This window comes from Heliconius melpomene, chromosome 19 (assembly GCF_056956725.1).
Source record: "Heliconius melpomene rosina isolate 202511_hmr_F chromosome 19, ASM5695672v1, whole genome shotgun sequence".
Taxonomy (NCBI): domain Eukaryota; kingdom Metazoa; phylum Arthropoda; class Insecta; order Lepidoptera; family Nymphalidae; genus Heliconius; species Heliconius melpomene.
The window spans coordinates 2334786-2355712 of NC_140407.1; the positions used below are offsets into that span (position 1 = coordinate 2334786).

General features: G+C 32.3%; 1 protein-coding gene across 2 annotated transcripts in view; it reads left to right on the plus strand.

Annotated features, from left to right (window-relative positions):
• Positions 1-7108: 7108 nt before the first annotated feature.
• Positions 7109-20927, plus strand: part of LOC146528312 (cGMP-specific 3',5'-cyclic phosphodiesterase-like) — a 73646-nt gene continuing 59827 nt past the window's right edge. For both annotated transcript variants that reach the window (XM_085203898.1, XM_085203897.1), the window contains exon 1: positions 7109-7292. The gene's annotated coding sequence lies outside the window, so the exon portion shown is untranslated. The remainder of the gene's footprint in view (positions 7293-20927) is intronic.

Genomic DNA, 20927 nt, shown 5'->3' on the forward strand with positions numbered 1-20927 from the left:
TAAAGTCCGATCTCATTAATTCAATATTCCATTGTTTTATCTATAAATATCGTTCGTCGAAGTCCTAAGGAAACAACGTCGGCAACTCGCTCTTAAAGTGTTTGTTTTGGGTGAAGTTACTAACTTTTCATAAATTTCTATGATTTTATGTTTATTTTTCTTTATATTTTTCAATTAAAATAGAATCGTGGCAGCGGCATTGCTGACTGTGGTCGCGATGGTTGTGGATTTGATTCCCACCTGGGGTAATAAAGTAAATAGAATGTAAGAGAAGTGCATGGTTATAGTAAACATGTGCACTTTCCGCCTAGCGCTGTCAGCATCTGACGCAATGGCAGTAGGTTCGATCCCCATTCGAAGCAATAAATTATTTTGATTACCCGGCCGCTATCGTAAAACAAAGAGCGACGTTCAGTTTCGTGATGCCTTAAATTCGGGTGAAAAGTGAAGAATGGAGTGTTTTAACAATAGGTTCTCACTATTTATTTTCTATATGCGGAAAAAAGAAAAAATAATAGAAGATCCGAATCCTATCCTAAATTAGCTGAAAGTGACATACTGTATTTAAATTCTTTTACTTGTCTCTCCCACAAGATGACAAACCACGTATGAGCAAAATAATATAAATAGAAATATTAATTAAAATGACAAAAGTTCAATATATTTTCTATGATTAAAAGATAAACGAAATAATTAACGAATTAATTAATTAAAAAACAAATTACTGACTGAACCATATTGTTAGAACATACAAAAATTCATTGCAAAATAGAAGACTCCAATTAAGTTTAAAAGCGCTCGAGTAGTATATAAAGTGGTAGCTGTAGTTTATTGTTTGGACAATCCTTTTGCAATATGCTATATTATATTTAAATGTACTTATATACTGGTAACATTTTAAAAAACAAAACAAGACATATACTAAATAAAAACCGTAAGCGCGATAGACTGTGGGTTCGATTTCCACTTGAGGAAATTAAATATTTAATAATATTATATCCTCGCTTTTGGTGACGAGGCAAGCGTGAATTTGAGCTACGCCTCAATGCCTCTAAAATTCAGCAGAAAGTGGGGAATGGAAATGTCTTAACACTAAGTTTCCAGGTAGATAAAGGTGTCTAACCTGCTATGTGCGGGATACAGAATAAGGATAAAAAAACAAAAAAGTAAAGCGTAAACCAATACCGATAAAGCCAGGATAGTAACATACTTCCCAAATATATCTCCGCGACATTTATTGTCACTACATAAATGTATATCATAAAATTCTCTATCAGACAGTAATTCAATACTGGTGAGTGTATAAGGGTTGTAAAATACAAGTACACTGCTTGGTATGGACTGTGGAAATATCTACTATATATAATTTATTTATAGAATTGTTTTTAGGTAAAAATGTTAGATTCGACTATATTGTATTACATACATAGAATAATTCATTCCTCTAGTGGGCTTCTAGTAGTAGCTGGAAACCTAGGGCCAGAACATTCCGTTCCTCACTTTCCGCCTAATTTTCGAGACATTGACTGTTGAGTAGCGAAACTTAACGCCACTATTCGTCTTCCATAGTGAGGAAAAAAATTAAAAATAATCATTCCCCCAAGTGGGTATCGAACCTACATACCTTACTAAACAATGTTTACAGTAGTCATTTTCTCACCACTGCACCTCGCCAGCGTAATTTTGACGAAGCTTGTTAATAATATTAATTAAGCGTTAAAGAGCTTTCGTAGCCGCTTTTACTGATCAAACTTCTGCTTTGAGAGATATTGGTGATGGAAATAATAATGACAATATCGTTATAATGCAGGCTTTATAATGCCGACAATATGAAAATTATTAAAATTACTTTAAGATTTTTTTAATTACGTAAAAAAAATATTGAATATCCGCGACGCTACATCCACCATCGCAGATGTTAGTTGTTGGTTCAAACTACATTCGGGATATTTAAAATATTTTTGTTTCTTCACTCTGTCAAAATAAGGCATTGAAATCCACCTATACTCAATATGCATTCTCTCTCTATGCAAAATGGAATGCTGAGTGTCTTAACACTACGTTCTATTTGCCTATCCTGCTATATATTATAAACTTATAACATTGAAATAACCTGAATGTTAATAATAGGTAGTATCTTTAGCATAATACTTATTACTTAGCCATGTTATGCTGAAATTTTGCCAAAAGAATAATATCAAACAAACCATTACAGGATTTCTTTCGCTTCGTTACATTTTAGCAATTTGGAGAAGTGGTCTCGTTTTAATGCCATTATTTTTGAAGAACCAACCGTGGTTCGACTGAGACTGATTTGTATTGATTATTAGAAGGAGTCGAGTACAATTTTGACTAAGCTAGTTATTTTGTGTAAAATAAACAGTGATATACACATATTGATGAACCTACATACATATATTTATAATAAAAAAAATCGTCTTTCATTTTTCCATAATGTTGATTAAATTCCTTGGAGTCTATATAGCACACGTGAATGAAAGTTCTAATAAAATTATTTTTTTCTTTAATGTCTAGTGGCAGCAAGAATAACATAGTATTGCATTTTCTATCTCAAATATAATTTGATGGTGGAATTCAATATCGCATTTAGAGCATTATTATAGTGTTTATTTCAGCACATTCCATAGTACATATCATTTTTTGTCACGTATAAATTACCCCCAAAGTGCTATTAAAAGAAAAAGCTTTAAAAACTGATATAAAATCAGTTTTTAAAGCTTTTTCTACTATGTAAAATATACCTATGTTTATTTTTCTCAATTATAGTAATATTTTCCGACAGTAATTTTCATAGATAACCAAAATTCTCAGTTAAATCCTCTTTCTTTCCCAAAACCCTGAGACTCCTTATTTAAATCACGGGTTACATTAATTTTTTTTATAGTTAGCAAAGGAAGGCGTTACGTTTTACTATTTCTTACGTATTTCCCACCCATCAAGGGACCACATGACGACAGACAGACCTTTTGCAGTGAGACGGAGTGTCTCCAAATAATGCGTCTCGAGTCTACTGCGGTTAAATAAAAGTAATATAATTTATTAATTTCTCTCTTCTTATTCCACAGTGTCCAAGAGGTACTTAAAAAATAGCTTGGTTAGTTGTTATTGGATTTTACGTAGCTCAGGCTTCATTACTCAATATTTTCATATATTTCGTAATCGATGGAGACATTTAGTCTGTACTTTACGTAGATGAGTAGACTAGATGAGATAATACTGGCATAGTGATATCTTATCATATTTGACTTTATCTTAAAGTGGTTTCTAGGAGATATATTTGTTGTAGGTCCATAGTCCATCCATGATGAAATCGATTTTCGTTTTAAAACTACTCGTATTTACCTACTGCGTAAAATATGTCTTTAATTTTGTTTTCTTTTTTAAATTATATACATTAAATTATATATATCTATACTATTAAAATAAATGTGCATAAGTCATCACCAATAAGACTTACTACTCTTACTTCTCCATTTTCCAACGAATTCTTAAGATATTGTGTTTTGATTGGCAGAACTCCTAAGTTCAATGGAAACGTTCGTAGGCTGGATCTGCCTACCTCGCTTTCGGGTTTTCGCTGCGGGTTTCAGCGTGCAAATAATATTAATAAAACAATTAGAATATATATTGTTTATATATTCTAATTATTTTATTAATATTAGTATTAGTATAGATTGTTTAACACGAACACGGTTTACCTATTATTAAGTGTCGACCGCGTGATTGATTTATGATAATGGAATATTGGCGAATGAGGCTTATTTTAATTTGCAGCGGGTACGTTGCGATTGTATCGGTGTTACTTAAATAAGTATATAATATATTGAACTCGCAATTTCATGCGGCTTCGCCCAGTATAAAAATAAAAATAAATAAATCAGTTTCACGCTGCATCCCGCATACACTACAGGAGGAAAGGCAGAGGTGCATTCTGGAGGCATCGCATGTTAACTGGCGGCATCCAACGCGGCGCTTTGCCTCGACGCCAGATCGAAGAAATATAAATTTAAAGAATTTTCGAACCTTGTGACCATATTATGAACTAACATCTGAACAACAATCATCTATATATACATGTACATCTATTTCACCCATACAAGATTCAGTTAGTGCAAGAATTAACAGTTAGAGACTTAGACACACGAACAAATTTATGCCGCGACATTCAGCAGATCCCCCGCACTGCTGTTTTGATCTTCAGTGATGAGGCACATTTTCACCTCGCCGGAACTGTCAACAAACAGAATTTTCGATACTGGGCTGAGAATAACCCACGAAACCTACACGAACGACCACTTCACAGCCCTCGAGTGACAGTGTGGTGCGCTATTGCAGAGTTTGGTGTGTGGGGTCCCTATTTTTTTGAAGAAGATGGTCAAGTCGTCACAGTTACCTCTGCTCGGTATTGCGACATGCTTGAAACTTTTCTGAAACCGAAATTGGAGGAATTAACGCAGAATCATGACAACGATAACATCTGGTTCCAACAAGATGGTGCTACAGCCCATACATCCAGGCGTTCAATGGAAATCCTGCGACAAATGTTTCCCGGTCATCTCATTTCTTTGCGAGGTGACGTTGGGTGGCCGCCGAGATCACCTGATTTAACCCCCTGCGATTTCTTTCTCTGGGGTTACCTGAAGGACCATCGATGAACTGAAGGCTGCAATCACGGAAGAAATCAATGCTATTCCGCTGAATATGACTCGACGAGTAATGGACAACTTCCGGGAAAGGCTTCAGCAGTGTGTGGTCAATGGAGGTAGACATTTACAGGATATCATTTTTAAAACCAACTAAATTAAAACTGCATGTTATGTGCTTTCAAACAATAAAATAATTTTTACTGCATGTCGCTTTGTTTTTAATACACACCTTATTGAAATCGGAAAGTTCAATATGACTCATCCTGTATAAAAGGACTTGTCCTCACTGACTGAGGTAAGACGCACGCACAGCCGTATCCGCTGTGCGTAGAAACGTGGAGTTTGGACAGATGTATACTTTCGTAATCTAGACATCCACTAAGAAGGGATTTTGAAAAATTTTAACCCTAAAGGGGTGAAATAGGGGTTGAAATTTTGTATGGAAAAAAAATTAAATAAGCACCGATTTTAATAAAATTTAGACTCTTAAAAGTATTTCATTGAACACATGTTTCATGGTTTTTTAGAATTCTCCCCCTAAGGGTGCAAATATGGGGTTGAAAGTTAGTATGGAAAAATCTTTAAATCACCACCGATTTTTATAAAATTTGAAATTTAGGCTCTTAAAAATATTTAATTGAACTTGTGTTTCATCGTTTTCTAGAATTCACCCCCTAAGTGTGCAAGTGGGGGTTTGAAAGTTACTATGGAAAAATCTTTAAATCGCCATCCATTTTTATAAAATTTGAAAAATTGGACCTAAAAATATTTCATTCACGTGTTTTATGGTTTATTATAATTCACCCCTAAGGGTATAAATAAGCAGGCGAAGCTGCGCGCGTCCGCTAGTCAATATATAAAATAATACTATACGTATTATACTAGGCACGTACTGAGTACTAAATACTGGCAACAAGAGTGTCAACATGATAACGCATTATCTCATATTATCTCATCTAGTCTAGTCATCTACAAGTGTTTATGCGTAAGAGGTTTTTATATATTTCAATATAAAAAATGATTTGACGTGACAGAGGGTGTGCGTGTGTCTGTTAACGTGACGGTCAAGGGTTCATTTCTGGGTCGTGAGAATGAAATGTTTAATATTTTCATTTCCTTTCTTTGGCAATGGGACAAGCAAGTTGCAATATTTTTTGTTTCGGAATCTTGACTAAAGAGAATAAAGTAGAGAGAATAAAGAAAGAAAAAATAATAATATATTTTTTTCCAATTATAATATGTTTATCAATTTCCTGTGAAATAAATCTGTTAAGTGCATAGGAGCCTGAAAAACTAAAAACATTCTTACTTTTTTATTAAGTTCCATTTATTTAAATAAGTACAGATGATTATTAAAACAATATACCTAAAACACAAGGCCAGTAATAATTTATTTTTTCCCTATATAAATAACAAAATTTTGAAAGTCAATATAATAAAATAAACAAATCTATATTTCAATAAAACAGAAAGCTTTGACATTTTCACAAATTATTATGAAAATTTCATCAGATTTTTTTGTCGAACTTAAACAAAAATGTATTAACAATCATAAGGTACAAATCTAATCTTACAGTTAAAATAATTCTGCCTTTAATAGCGTTATTTAATCATTTTTCAGTAAAACAGAAAGCTTTGACATTTCTACAGATTTTAATGAAAAATTCATGAAATATTTTCCCTATAATATTTTCAAGAGTTTTTCTAAAAAAAAATAGCAAAATGTATGGACATAAGCGCCTGAAGCTAATTGTTTCATGAATGAAACATACTTTTAAGCCTGATCAAAAACAGTGGGGAGTCGCCGGGTTGCGCAAAGATTATATATGTTTCAGACACGACGTTTTAGTAGACAAAGCCTCCAATTTATATATTTTTTTGTAAGGTAAATAAGAATTGCAAGATAATTGCAGTGACTCATTTTTTACGTTCTATGTTTTTTCGTAATTACAATAAAATAATTTATGAATATTTCACATTTAAATTAAGAACATTATGAAAATGTATTTAAATGGGATTATATGTATATATTTTAAATAGATAAAGTGCTCTCCCTTAAGAATTTAATATAATAAATAGTTCATGTTATTTTTATTTTGTTTTTATACATTACTGTTTCATTATTTCTACATACAAAATATAAATTATATTTTCCTAGGTATTATTTTATTTATGTTACGTTTTAAATAAAAAATAACTATAGTATCAAACATCACAGCAAAAATAAAAAATCTACTCAATAATATTGAGTCAACATAACACTATAACAATAAAATTAAACGAACAACCAAACAATTCTTAAGAAAAGGATGTGCTCAGTTAACATAAAGGCCGTGGCATGTCTGCACTTGGCCTACATCGCCTAATCTCTGTCACTTTGCCTGGGCGGGAAGCGCGGCGCGGGGGGGAAAACCCGGTCCTAGGCTTCAGTTACCAATCAACTACCAAAGGGGATATACGTTCGTAAATCCCAATAAATATTTATACGTGAAAAACGCATATTCGTCAATAAAATCGTGCGTGAAATCGTATTTTTACCATAGTGTTTTGCTTTGACACATGTGACGTTTCTTTTTTTCCAGCAGTTGTCAAAAGAACGGTGTTATCGAGCTTAGTTTTCAGAAAGTAAGTAATACTCTTATATTAAACGATTGAATTTCTATTATGTAATTGACTGGGTGACCCCTGTACATGTATTTACATGTAGATATTACATAAATTGGTTATATACGGTTACGTTTTATTGGAACCGTCGACGAGAGTTAATGTCGTTAGAGAAAGCCTTTTAGCGTTTCAATTATTTGAAGTAATGGGATTATAAGTTAGAATGTTTAAAAGATATGAATTATTACTGTTTTTCATCTATTTTGGTAATTAAGATATTGTGTTTTGTAATATAAAAACGATTAATTTAAATATTTATAAGCGGCCAAGTAATTTATTTTTCGATAAATTTTGTGATTTTATAGAAATTCTAAATTTAAATTCTTTAAAAAAGATTAAAAATCATTATGTATTAATTATATAAATATTTTTGAATAACATATAAAATACATTTAATTACGAATATTTATTTACAAAATAATAGTATATCTGTATTTGACGTCTTCTGCTGTTTATACTAAATATTTTCTGTATTATTTTGTATGTACCATAATAATAAAATTTATAGTTAACTGTCATCATCAGTAAAATGCGATGCGACAACAATACAAACGTTTACCGCAAACCTCCCAGTTTGTAAACATTACGAAACAGAAAATCCTATAAAAACACAATAACTAAATAGCATTAAGTATTAATTGTAGTTCTTAAATACGATTAACGACAATGACGATGGTAGAATCTTAGGAAAGTCATTTTATTGCCTGTTTTTAGCAGTGGTGAGGTCACTTTCGTTCAATATTAACAAATTTTATAAATCAACCGTAAATGCCGTTGTGACACGCTGGACCAGCGTTTTAATGTAAGCACAACCGGTGTTGGTTCTATTCCTATTCCCCTTGAAAAATTATATTACAATTTTTTTACATTTCCCCGCTTTGGTACACAAAGGTGTTATCGAGCTCCACTACTCAAAATACAATGTCTTGAAAATTCGGTGAAAAGTGGAGAATTGTATATTTTAATACTAGGTTTCTTCAACCTAACGTGCTTTATGGAAAAACGGCTTATTGAGTTATTACTTACCTATATTATTAATGGGAAAATTTGTGAGGATGGATTTGTTACTTTCACTTAAAAACTACATGACAGATTTGCAGGAAACTTTACAGCAATACAGCTTAAACATCAGAATAACACACAGCTTAAAATTTGTGTAAACATTTTGTATACTTTAGCTTTTATATAACAATAAGCTTAAGCGGGCTAATCCACGTTTAATTTGCTAAAAATATTATAAATAAAAGTACTTAACGTCAAATTACATATATATTAATTATTATAACAGTGAATTGGAATATTTCATGTATTTTCATGTTATTTTTCCATTTGGTAAATAAAATTTTTAGAAGGTAGGCAGAGGGAACCTAGTGTTAAGACACTCCGATCCCCACTTTCCATACAGATTTCACGTCTGCGTGTTAAGTGGCGGTATTTAACGCTTCTGCGCTTAAATTTTTTGTCCAATATAAAAAGTTGTATATTACCGTGTTAAAACCGTATCGTTACAATATTTTCACATAATTTCATTAATAATAATTAAAAAGGGTTTAAGGGTTGTTTAATAGGTTTAAGTTGAACATTAGCTGTATAAAAATAATGAATTAAACGAGAGTTAACGTTAAGCATTCAGAATAAGGTAACACGGAAGAATAAATTATATTTTTTCATATTTTATTAATTCCTTGTTAAAATATACAATACACTAGCTTTTAGTTGTGGCTTCCGTAATACGTCCGCATGGTCAATTGGTTTAATTTTACTACGATAAAGATAAATATGAGTAAAATATTTAAATCAATTTTAAACTAAATAGATATATATTCAACGGTATGAGTAAAAGTCTGTAGTAGTATACCCATAATATATAACCTTCAAAAATAAAAAAAGCCCGAGGTCTGAAAATAATAATCCAAAAATATATACTTAAATATATTTTTTTCATACCTTTCATTTTGAATACTTTACATATTTTTATTGACCTTAATTAATATTTTTGAATTCTATCATTGTAAATTTATTAATAACTAAGGTCGTCGCGGCGCAGACTGAAAACCTGTCAATAGTGGGTTCGATTCCCAATCGAGGGAACGATTCGTTTTCATTTTTCTCTCTCTGGTAAGAAGACAAGGCGCATTATGCAGATAGTTGGGAATGCACTAACATATTTCTGCCTTAAATACATATACCTGATATAGACAAATATAACTGACACGATGCAGAATGGGCAGTGTACAGAATTTAAAGACTTAATAACATTAGTATTCATTTAAGTAATTAGTTCCTTATTATATATATTGCCTTATGGCATAAAGTTAATTATAAATGTTGGGCCATCAACTTTTTGCCTTTTCCAAATATGGCGTAGGCAAGTTTTTGATCGGCGCGAAACGATCCTGTGACCTCTAGTACGACAAGGAAGGAAGGTCGACTTCAATTTTTGATATCTGTTACTGACATAAAATAGTTGTATTCTGGACAAAGAGAATCCAGTGTTCTCAACCTTAGTCATTGCATCGGGGATGGCGGAACCCTAAACAAAATATGCTGTCGCCTTATTGTAAACGCAACGATTGTAGGTTCGAATCCTACTCGGAGGAAAGAATTACTTTCATATCCTCGCCTTTATAACAAGGCAAAAGAGGCGTTGCGTTACGCTATTCAACACGCATTATCTCAAAAATTTGACCAATTAGACTTATCACTAGGTTCTTTCTGCCGCTAGGTTCCCTCTATGTTTCCTATGCGGGAAAAGCGTGAAGATAAGTATACAATGAGACCAGTGGGGGGGCGCGCAAGCGTGCGATTGTAAACGCGACAGATAAGGGTGCGATTCCAGCATTTTGCCACAACCTGGCCTCATGTTTATAATATTTATATTAACATTTTACCCATATCAATAGCAACCGCAACGCGTTGCGTAAATTCGATAAGTTATAAATATATATCGGATATTTATTGAAGATCAATACATATATATTATGTAATAATTATTGTTTAATTATTACAGCTTCAATATCTAGCAGGTTAAGCAGAGGGAAACTAGTGACAAGATACTCCGCTCTCAACTTTCCGCCCAATTTTGCCAAGCCTGAAATACCTATATTAAAAGTTAACATTCTTACTTACTGGGGTAAGAATCGAACCCACAACCATCACCGTAACGCAAAAGTGACTATTATACCGCTACTACGATATATAACGATATATTACAATATATTTTACCCCTAAGTATAAAATCCACGTTTGACATTATATGGCTTTTCTAAGGAGCGCCTTTGAGGATGCTCTTCGCTCCTATATGTTCACATGTAGCATAATGTAGTAGCAGGTGTATTTCGCTTCTACCTAATAAGGCTTGTGAAGTCACTTACTTGAAGCTCTTAAAATTACTTACGCTGTAGATGCCATGCGTTTAGAAACTGTTTTGCATACGAGAGGTTCAAATCCTATTGAAAGTATTTAATTTTAAATATAATAATATTAGATTACATTCCTTTTTGTTGTTGTGTTAATAATTTTGTATATATAAATACAACATTAAAATGAAAATATCGCGAGGCTTAAACTGATCTTTGTATTTGTATAAGTTTTTTTTTAAAATATAGTTTATTATTAGAAACGTTAAAAAAATTCAAACATAATTTTATACTCTTGCCTGGTTTGTCGTTTGTGTTAATAATAATTAAACTTTCCGTCATCATCAAGAACAGCGTTGCGTCCACAATTTTTTGTTTCTTTTACTGCTCGTACTTTTTTCTTTCTTATACAGTGATAGTACCAACTTTATCTTTCACTTTTATTAAATCAAACACTAAACAAAATAAAATATTACGAATAAAATAAGAAATAATAGAATACTTCATTCTTAATATTTTATTTGCGCTGCTATCAGTACAAGAAGTGTAGGCTGGTTGTCGAAAAGCTCTATAATCCGGCTTAGGCCAAGCAAGTGACGTTACATCTACACCTTATATAAACACTCACACTAACGCAAAGCTCAGCTTAGACCTCGCGGACTGTACTTACATATCTTTACATGTATAAACATATTTAATGGAATGGTTAAAAAAAGCCTCATTTTGTAACTTCTCTCAGATAACAGATTGTGATATACCTATATTTATTATGGTTTATTTTTTAAATACCAAATTAAAATCTGTACCTTTGTTCAATATTGTATGTTAGATTTAGAGAGCTCGTTTGATAGCATTCAAATTTTAATTAACTATGATGATTAAAATGGCTGTAGATATTCCAATCAACAATGACTGCAGTTTGATTGGTTTATAGTCAAATAGATTAGTACAATCAATAAAAATGTGATGTTTTCATACACCAAGTTATCAAGCTTTAAAAGCTAATTTCAAATATTTGATTTCAAATTAAATAGTTAATTAAAAGTAAATTGTTTATTTGCCTTGTTTATTTTTAAATTTAATTTTTCATTGTAGATGTACTTATTTATAAGAAATTCTTTATATGTTGGTATTTGTTTGCATGGTAAAAAAACTGATACTTATGTTATGTTATATATTTCTAGCCTATATTCTTATTAGCGGCCTACCTGCGGCTTCGATCTCGTTTTGCGTAAATTCCGACGTTGCTTCACAACCCTCTCTATCTTCACGTAAGAGGCTTATAAAATTTGATTCAGTTATTACGGAGATTAGGCTAAACAAACAGAAAGATAGACAAACATTAAAAAAATAAAAATGATTGCTTGTTTTTTACTATCGTATCGGCAGTATGCACTTCCATTTTTTTGTTCCAAATCCATCTCCATTTTTTTTATATGTGTTACGTACGAAAGGCAGTGCCTTACATATGTAAATGTCTTCACAAGTTAAATTATGCCAATCCACTAAAGTAAGTGGGAATACAAAGATGAAAATCAAAATATTATTTAGGTGAAAAATTTCTGATATCACTCATAATCAAATAGTCCTTGTATTTAGTTCTCTCTATATTAACAAACAAGTGTTAGTTTTTATCGCTAATTCGCGAACTGCCTTGACGAAATAAAAGGTATGGCAATTTATCTGTTAAAGACATGTTAGATACACAATGAAATATTGACTTTATTTCAATAGTATATAGTTCAAAATCAATTGATTCAATGGTCTTTGTTGACTAAATCAAGATGGAGAGTTGAGCAGTCACCACACGTATCATGTTTGAACGCGTATTGCATATTTATGTTATGATTATATGGATTTTTTGCTATCACCGTAATAAAAGTGTGGTGTCTGATGCGCACTTAATATCGACTTAGGCTGAGATAAATTTCGTAGTTTAGTTTGTAGGAAGATATTTTAAAATACTATATACATACATACAAGTGTACCGTAGCAGGTGTATAAGAATATATGAAAAAACAATTTTTTTAATGTATGTTTGTTGAAGTTTCGTGTGATTTACATTGTACAGCTCCGACGTGATTAGGATTCTCTAATAAACTTGTCATTTGTCACAAACAGTTCGCGAATCTTAAGCTGAGCTTTGGCATTGGTGTAAGTGGTTATAAAAGTAGAGTCAGAAAAAACTCTTAAATATAAATGTTATTATTATATAAAGTTTATTGCCTATTATGCCTATCATAATTAAAAAATAGAAAAGGGCAGAGGGTTACCCTAGTGTTAAATTATTCCGTTCTCTATTTTCCACTATTTAGTTCCGTCCCTTAGCACGCAATGCTTCCAGAATTCGGCGGAAAACGGGGAACGCGACTGTCTTTATGGGAACCGAGTATATTAATACTAGGTTCACAAATTCTCTCATCTTTCCCTGATATGTGCGGGATACAGCGTGTAGCTAAAAAAATAAAAATTATGTGTACACCACACCTTATAAGAGTAGCGTCCATATCGGTTTATAACTCAATGGTGCTTGAAAATGAGATAGAGCCATTTTAGTAAGTGTCAACTGATTGCCAGAGTCCACCCAGACTGCAATTGTAGGGATTTGCGTTTTAAATTAAATATTTTATTATACTTTGTCTTTGTCCTTGAAGTACTGGGTGTACTCACCCAAACACAGACTATCGTGTTTGGGTGGAAAGTGTAGATTCAATTCTAGTTTTGTTTCTATTATATAATATATGCAATTTGTAAGTAAAACAGAAATTTTAATGTAAGGTAACATTAGAGATTATCCTTAAATTTAACGTATACTTCATTATTTATTTATATTATCTGTTTTTACCGATCGATCGATTTTAAAAATACCAATCCTAGGAAAGAAAAATACTTGTTAAGAAAACGTATAAAAAATTGAACGTAGCGGAATTTGAATCCGCGCTACTTGGAAACCATCCTAGTGCTCGGGCTACTAAGCCATACCCTCTCATGCTACTTCGGAATTTGATTCCTGCTCAGAAGAATTTTTCTTTTCACTTTTCTGCTTTGCTGATTTTCTGGTTTAGATTCGAGATCGAGGGCCCAGAAAGGGTCTGGATTGTGAGCATTTGTGCACAAATGGTAAGAGGAAGGAATATGACACGTAATCTAAGTCTGCACGGACGCGAAGGGATGGCTGTGTGTCGTGAAGCCTCAGCAAAGGATGAGTTGACAAACAAAGAATAGGATATAGATTTGTAGGAGTCAAGAATCCGCACCGGGAAAGAGCTACGTTAAGAAACAAAGGCATGTACCGTGCGGACTTCAATGCTGCGGTCCTTAGGACCGCATGGTTAGGGCATGGTCCCATGACCCATAGGTTGGGCGGGTAGGACCATGGTTAAGACAATACGATGTCTCGAATTAAGACAGAAAGAGGAAAAAAGTTCTAGAAAAAGAAAAGTACTTGAAACGAACACTAGGTTCTCTCTCTATGTCCATCTTTACGAGATGATGTATTAATAATAATTATTAAGAGTAAGTACGTATTTATTATTAGTAAGTAATAATTATTAATAACAGTAACGCGGAATCCTCTAATGCGGATTTTACTCAGACTTTAGTCAGTTTTTACAAGCAAAAAATAAAACTCAATTTTCAAACCAATTTCCAAGCTTACGTCGCAAATTTTCAAATTTCGCTGTGAAGTTGACTTTTTCACCAAAGTTAAAATCAATTTCGCCGTTCAAAGTGAGGAAATGAACGAAAGTAAAAAATTTTATTAGGTTGCAGAATCCTTATGAAAGAGATTTTTTTGAAGTCATTCAGAAGTTACATTCTTTATAATATTTTATATAAAGTAAAGTTGAAAAAAAAAAGAACAGCTATTCCACATTAAAATATAGTAACGTAGTCAGAATTGAATCTACACTTATCACATAAAATACAAACTACTTACCCCAAGGGTTCACAACTAACCTATTTCATTTTATATGCAAATCCCTACAATTGCAGTCAGGCTGGACTCTTCGACATTTTCTAGCGCCATCGAGATATAAACCTTACTTTTGTAAGGTGTATGCACTATACATACTACTAAAACTTCGTATTCTTTGCTAATAAAATCTATAGTTATTATTATTATAAAGCTTAAAAGTTTATTTGGTAGTTTCTTAGGCGAGTGTCTGTAAACGCGGACAGGTTGTGGTTTCGATTCCCACTCGGGGAAAATAAAGATTCAGTATTTTCATTTCTTCGCTCTGATGTCGAGGCAAAGGAGTTCCTCCATTCAATACGCAATGTCACACGACAATTTTTTTATTTTTTATAATATTGAAACTACTTTATGGAATTTTCCAGGTATTATAATATCCATGAAAATCAACGTACACAATTATTGTTTCTAAGTATTGTTATAGGTACTTAGGTAAAATGTAAATTAATACTAAGAGACAATATTGCCGTCGCTTATTTACATTGCCTATTCTCCAATGCTAATGAAATTATGAAGCTATGTCTTATAAAGGTCCTTGTTAGGCATTTATCTTATTGGGTATATACCTAACAAAGATATTTATAATATCAACTTTATATGAATATGAATTTAAGAAAAAAATGTTTCCCTTATAGAAAATTAAATAATAAAACAGCTGCACGTTGTATCTCGCATATAAAAGGATAGGCAGAGGGGACCGATGGTTAAGACACTCCGTTCCCCATTTTCTGTTGAAATTATCGAGAAATTGTGTTTAAAGTGGCGGAAGTCAACACGACGCGAAAAGACCAAGTCTTTTTGCTTTGGTAGAGCGAAGAAATGAAAATATTGATAAGAAAATAATTCATTCCAATGAGGATCGAACCCGTCAACCATCGCGTTACAGAAATGAAAATAGGTTAGTTCCATATGAAATAATAATTACCTATTTATTTAATAATTATAACGGTAATACAATATTTAATATACATAAGGAAGATAATTTATTAAGTAAAAAAATATTTTAAAGTAAATTGTTTTGCTTACGACTACTGCAAGCACTTTCCTTTAAATACACAGAGACGTCTATAATACATATGTTTGTAGATAAGGAACACACAGTAGTTTGGAACTTACATAGTTCAAACTCTCAAGGAAGTGTTTCCCTAGTCTAAATAGATACAGTGCGAGGTTGAATCTACTATATGATTCGAAATAGATTGAAAGTGAAGGACGATCTTGCAATTAATATATTTTATATACTTAACAACCAGTTTGCTTTAGACACGTCTCTGTGGACAGGGGGATTGCAAGTTCGAATCCTATTTGTGGGAATATCTTTGTGTATGGTTATTTCTCCTGTCTAATTTGATTGTGCCGTCCACCAGATAATATTAATGTAGAAAGGACCAGCTATTGTTTAAGGTGCTAAGTACCGAGCTGATTCTGTAAATGATAGTAATTTATATTCTGTAACTGTTTGTAAGTATAATAGAGAAACTATAATGAATTATGTAATAAAATACACATGGTAAAACGTTATTGGAAAACCTAATGGTGATTCATGTCAATGTTTGTTTGGAATTTTGTATCGTAAAAGGTATATTACTTTTATGTTTAAATAATTCAATTAAGTTAATTATAAAATGATCTTTTTTTTTGTCGGACAATTGTAAGCACTAAAGATAGATAGATATCTATTGAGGCTAAAATCCCGTTTTTGCCGTTCCCATAGGAATTTCAAAAAATCTTTTAGTGCTGAGATTTCTTTAAATTCCTACGGGGGAGGAGCCTCCAACCATATGCCAAATTTCAACTTTCTAAGTAGTTTCGTATATACGTTATCTGTTGTCAGATGAAGAACATCTATACGTACATAGGTACCTCAAATATTGATAATGTGCATAACGTTTTCATTAAAATATTTACCATTATCAGCTTAAATAAATCCTCAGAAAGAAGCTTACAGCACACTCCACCAAAAAATAATTATTGCATAAGTTTTGACATATTAATTGGACATCATACGAGAGGCGCGGGCTAAAGTACTGCTAAGTTCAAAGCTTAATCTTTATATACCTACCTAACATAAATTTGCAATAACGTATATCTGTTAGCTTACACTACCTAACATAGACTATATGTAACATGCGGTCAAACGCGGTGCAGGGGCACAAGCGTGTGACTATAAACGCGAGAGGTTGTGGATTCGATTCCAACTCGAGAAGAGAAATAAAACCGGAAAGGTTTTAAGGGGGCTCCTTAAATATATATTTATAAGAAATGCATTTTTAAATATATATTTACAAGAAAATAAATATAATATTATTTTTTGTAATACCTAACCTTTTGTTGAATGTGTCAACTATAAAATAATCGGTTATATTAATTACAATATGAGGGAATAAAATTTTAAATTTTAATATTTTCCTGTAGTAATTCATAAGTGATTCATTATTTCACTATGTTTCCTACTATTATCTTGGCTGAATTCCCATACTGGGTTTACCTCGTCTGCCTGTAGTACTCCTGTTATCATACTAATGTTATAAATTGAGGCCAGTCGTGGCGCAGAGGCAGAAAACGCGACTGTAGGTATGCGGGAATGGTTGTGAGTTCGATCCCCACTCGAGGAACTAAAATATATATTTAAATCTATATTTACATGTCTTCGCTCTGGTGTCGAGGCAAAGCGCGGCTTTAAGTAGAATGTTATATGTAATTGTATACGTTATATCAAGCCTAAACATCTTTGCCATATCTTATTCCGATGGCAATCGACAACGATTGAGATAAAGCAAGGTAGTCATAATACCAGCAGTGTATACAATTCTTTGACTATCGCCATAGGACACTAATAAAAATAAAATAAATCAGCTTCTCGCTGTTTCCCGCACACAGCAGCGAAGGCACCTTGTGTAACACTCCATTCCCAAATTATTCGACATAATCCTTCAAACTCATAATAACATATATGTGCAGTATGTACAACCTTAAGTGTTTTATATTTATAAATAACTAGCGGCCCGCTCGCGGTTTCACCCGCGTGAACTATTATTATTAATTTCTGTCTCCATGGCTACGTCCTAATGACGTCTATGCAAAATTTGAGACTCCTAGCATTTGTAGTAACGAAGTTTCATACAAACTTTCGACCCCAAAAACAACCCCTTAGAAGTCGAATATTGCAAATTCCCGTCTTAGCGAGCACCTACGTCCTATAAATAACTCCTATGCAAAATTTGAGATTTCTAGCACCTGTAGTTTCTGAGATTTCGTGATGAGTGAGTGACCTTTCGATTTTATATATATAGATATATAGAAAATATTTAGTGTATAAATATATTTATATCTTTTTAAGAATTTCAATTACAAAAAACCCTTTTGAAGCTATAAAAACTAAAAAGCGAAGGCATTAATTTTCATAATCTGTTACCGAACTTATGCTAAGTTTATATTTTCTTGCTTGAAACTTGAAAAGTTTCCTTTCAAGGAGATACTTTGCGTCACAAGAAACGAGCGGCTTCGCGGAAGTTTGAATTTTTGTTGGTGATTTTGTAATTAATTACCAGTGTTGTTAAAACAAAGTTAAGATGGTACCCTTTATAAGAAATTTTACACGAAACTGGGTTATATCGATTTTTATGCTTTTTTTTTTAGCAAATATAATTTGACAGTGGGATGTAACTTTGGTTCCAATTGGGAGAAATATTTATTTTTAAATATCGTTCGCAATTATTTTTGTTCAATCGATAATAAAGAACCAAATGTCATAGTCTGAAATTAAATCTGATTTGAAAGCTAATTTGTTAGATCAATCAGTCTAAATTAAACTAAAGCTCTAAATTAAATCTAAAGTTATAAATAAAACTAAAAAAAATAGAAAATACATGTGGTTAGAAAATATAACATTAAATAATAAAGAGAATTGTGACGTAGAGGCACAAAGTGTGAATGTAAATGGGACAGATTGTGGGTTCATTTCCCAGTCGAGGAAATGAAATATTTAATATTTCCATTTTCCTTGTTCTGGTTTCGAGACAACGCGTTAAATTCCGCCACTCAACACACAATGCCTACAGAATTTGGAGGAAAAATGGGGAAAGGAGTGTCCCCACTATCAACAATACACAGTTACCCTACAGATATGTCCGAATATGTCAATATTCATAGCATATCAACGTAATGTTCGAAGATTAGGACAAGCCTCACTAAATCACTGAGGGCGTCATCTCTCATCTATTATCGTCGGCCTTGTTCTTGCTACGATAAATGTTATCTTGATAGACTTTTCCGCTCGAGGTATTTATTATGTTTTATTTCTTTTGTTTTGTAAAGGTGTTGCCTAATTTGTATTACTAGTAATGTTTCACTGTTTTCGTTTAATATTATTTTTTTATTAAGAAATTTGATTTTATATAATAAATCTATATGTTTTAAAATTCTTCCGTTGCTCACAGATAGCGGTCAGACGAAATAACTGGACCTAGATATTTGATATGTAGAAAGGGTTATGGAGTTTAGGGGAAAACTAAGGTAGGATTTCTCGATATTCCAAGAAGAACAGGGAATAGGAGAAATTAAATTTATTTAAAATTCTTTATTTTTTAAGACAATAATGTTTTTTTTGTTTTTAATGATGTTCTGAGCTACATGGCCAAACATTCAGAAATAAGGTACATACATCCTTCATAACAGTAAAATTATTTTCGTTTTCCCGCTCTGACAAGGCATAGTGCGGCGTAGAGTTTTCCCACTTAACAATATTCCAAAGTCGGCTCGAAAAAGGAGAAACTAGTGTTTCAATACTAGTTTTCGTTGCTGAATAGGCTTTGCTGGAGATGAGTAAAGCTATAAAAAAGTATAATTTATATGCGCGCTTGCGTGAATCTTGTATAAAAGCTGTACGAGATAAAACGATCGATATCAGACTTTCGTAAACTACGCAATTGTCTACAATAAACGGATAAGTGTAAATTAATATTTTATCTAAATTAAATAAATTAATATTGTATAAGCTTTACATATTTTTACTACTTGGCCAGTCGTGGCCCAGTGGCACAAGCGCAAGATTGTGGATTCGAATCCCGCTCGAGGGAATGGAATACATATTTAATATTTTCATTTCTTCACTCTGGTGTCACATGCAATGCCTTTAGAATTCGCTGGAAAGTGGGGAGCGGAAAATCTTAACACTAGGCTCTCACTCCCTCTGCCGGCCGTACTACATGAGAAATATAAATAACTCTTAATAATAAAGGAAAAAAGAATTAAAACATATATATATTTGTAGATATATAATAAAAATCTATATTCCAGACCAACGTGGATTTTACAATCGCACAATCTATTTAATTATCTTAAAAATGTAATTGCTATGCTAATAATACAGGCGGCTAACTGAATAAAAACTATAAAAGCTTTTTTATATAAAAAGTAAGCTTAATTGATTTGAGAGCTAGTAAGGTCTTCAGTAGTAGAGAGTTGAAAGAGTCTGAAATGTACAAAGAAATTAGATGGAAAAAAATTGTTGCAGTTGACTTTTATCGTGACGGTTGTGAGTTCAATTCCTTTTCGGGAGATTGAATTATTTAATATTTTTATTTCCTCGTTATGGTAATAACAGAAACTATCCACTCAACACGCATTGTTTCGAAAATACGGCGGAAAATAGAAAACAGGGTGTCTTAACAATATATTCCTTCTGCCTACTAAGCTATGTGCAAGATACAGCTGAGAGTAAACTAATATTAATTGATTTTCACCAAATTTAAAGAAAAACACGGCTTTATAAAGTCTATGAGCTTTTTATTCCGTACAAAACCCATTTTTTTGTATTTAAGTAGTTATACTCCAAATATATTTTACCTATTCTTAAACATATTTTACTAAATTTATCATAAGCAAAATAAATAAAAAATCAAAAACACCAGTTTCCCCCTGCCTACTCTGCTGTGTGCGGGATACAGCTATAAGCTGATATATCATAAGTATTATATTATTATGCCATCCTACCACAAGATAAATCTATTCAAGTCTACATGCAAGAGAAGATTCAATCTCCCACTCTCGGTGGCTCCCATCATACTTGCTTGGGATTACATTTCACGGATTTCTGGCATTAAAGGCTTATTCTATTCTATTTGAATATGGGAAACGGGAGGAGCCGAGAGTGTGGGATATCAAAATGCATTAATCATTTTTAGAGTTGAATATAAGTAAAAGTAGTCACTTTTCATACATTTACCTACTTAATTTTTTTTGTAATTGTATGTTAATTATATA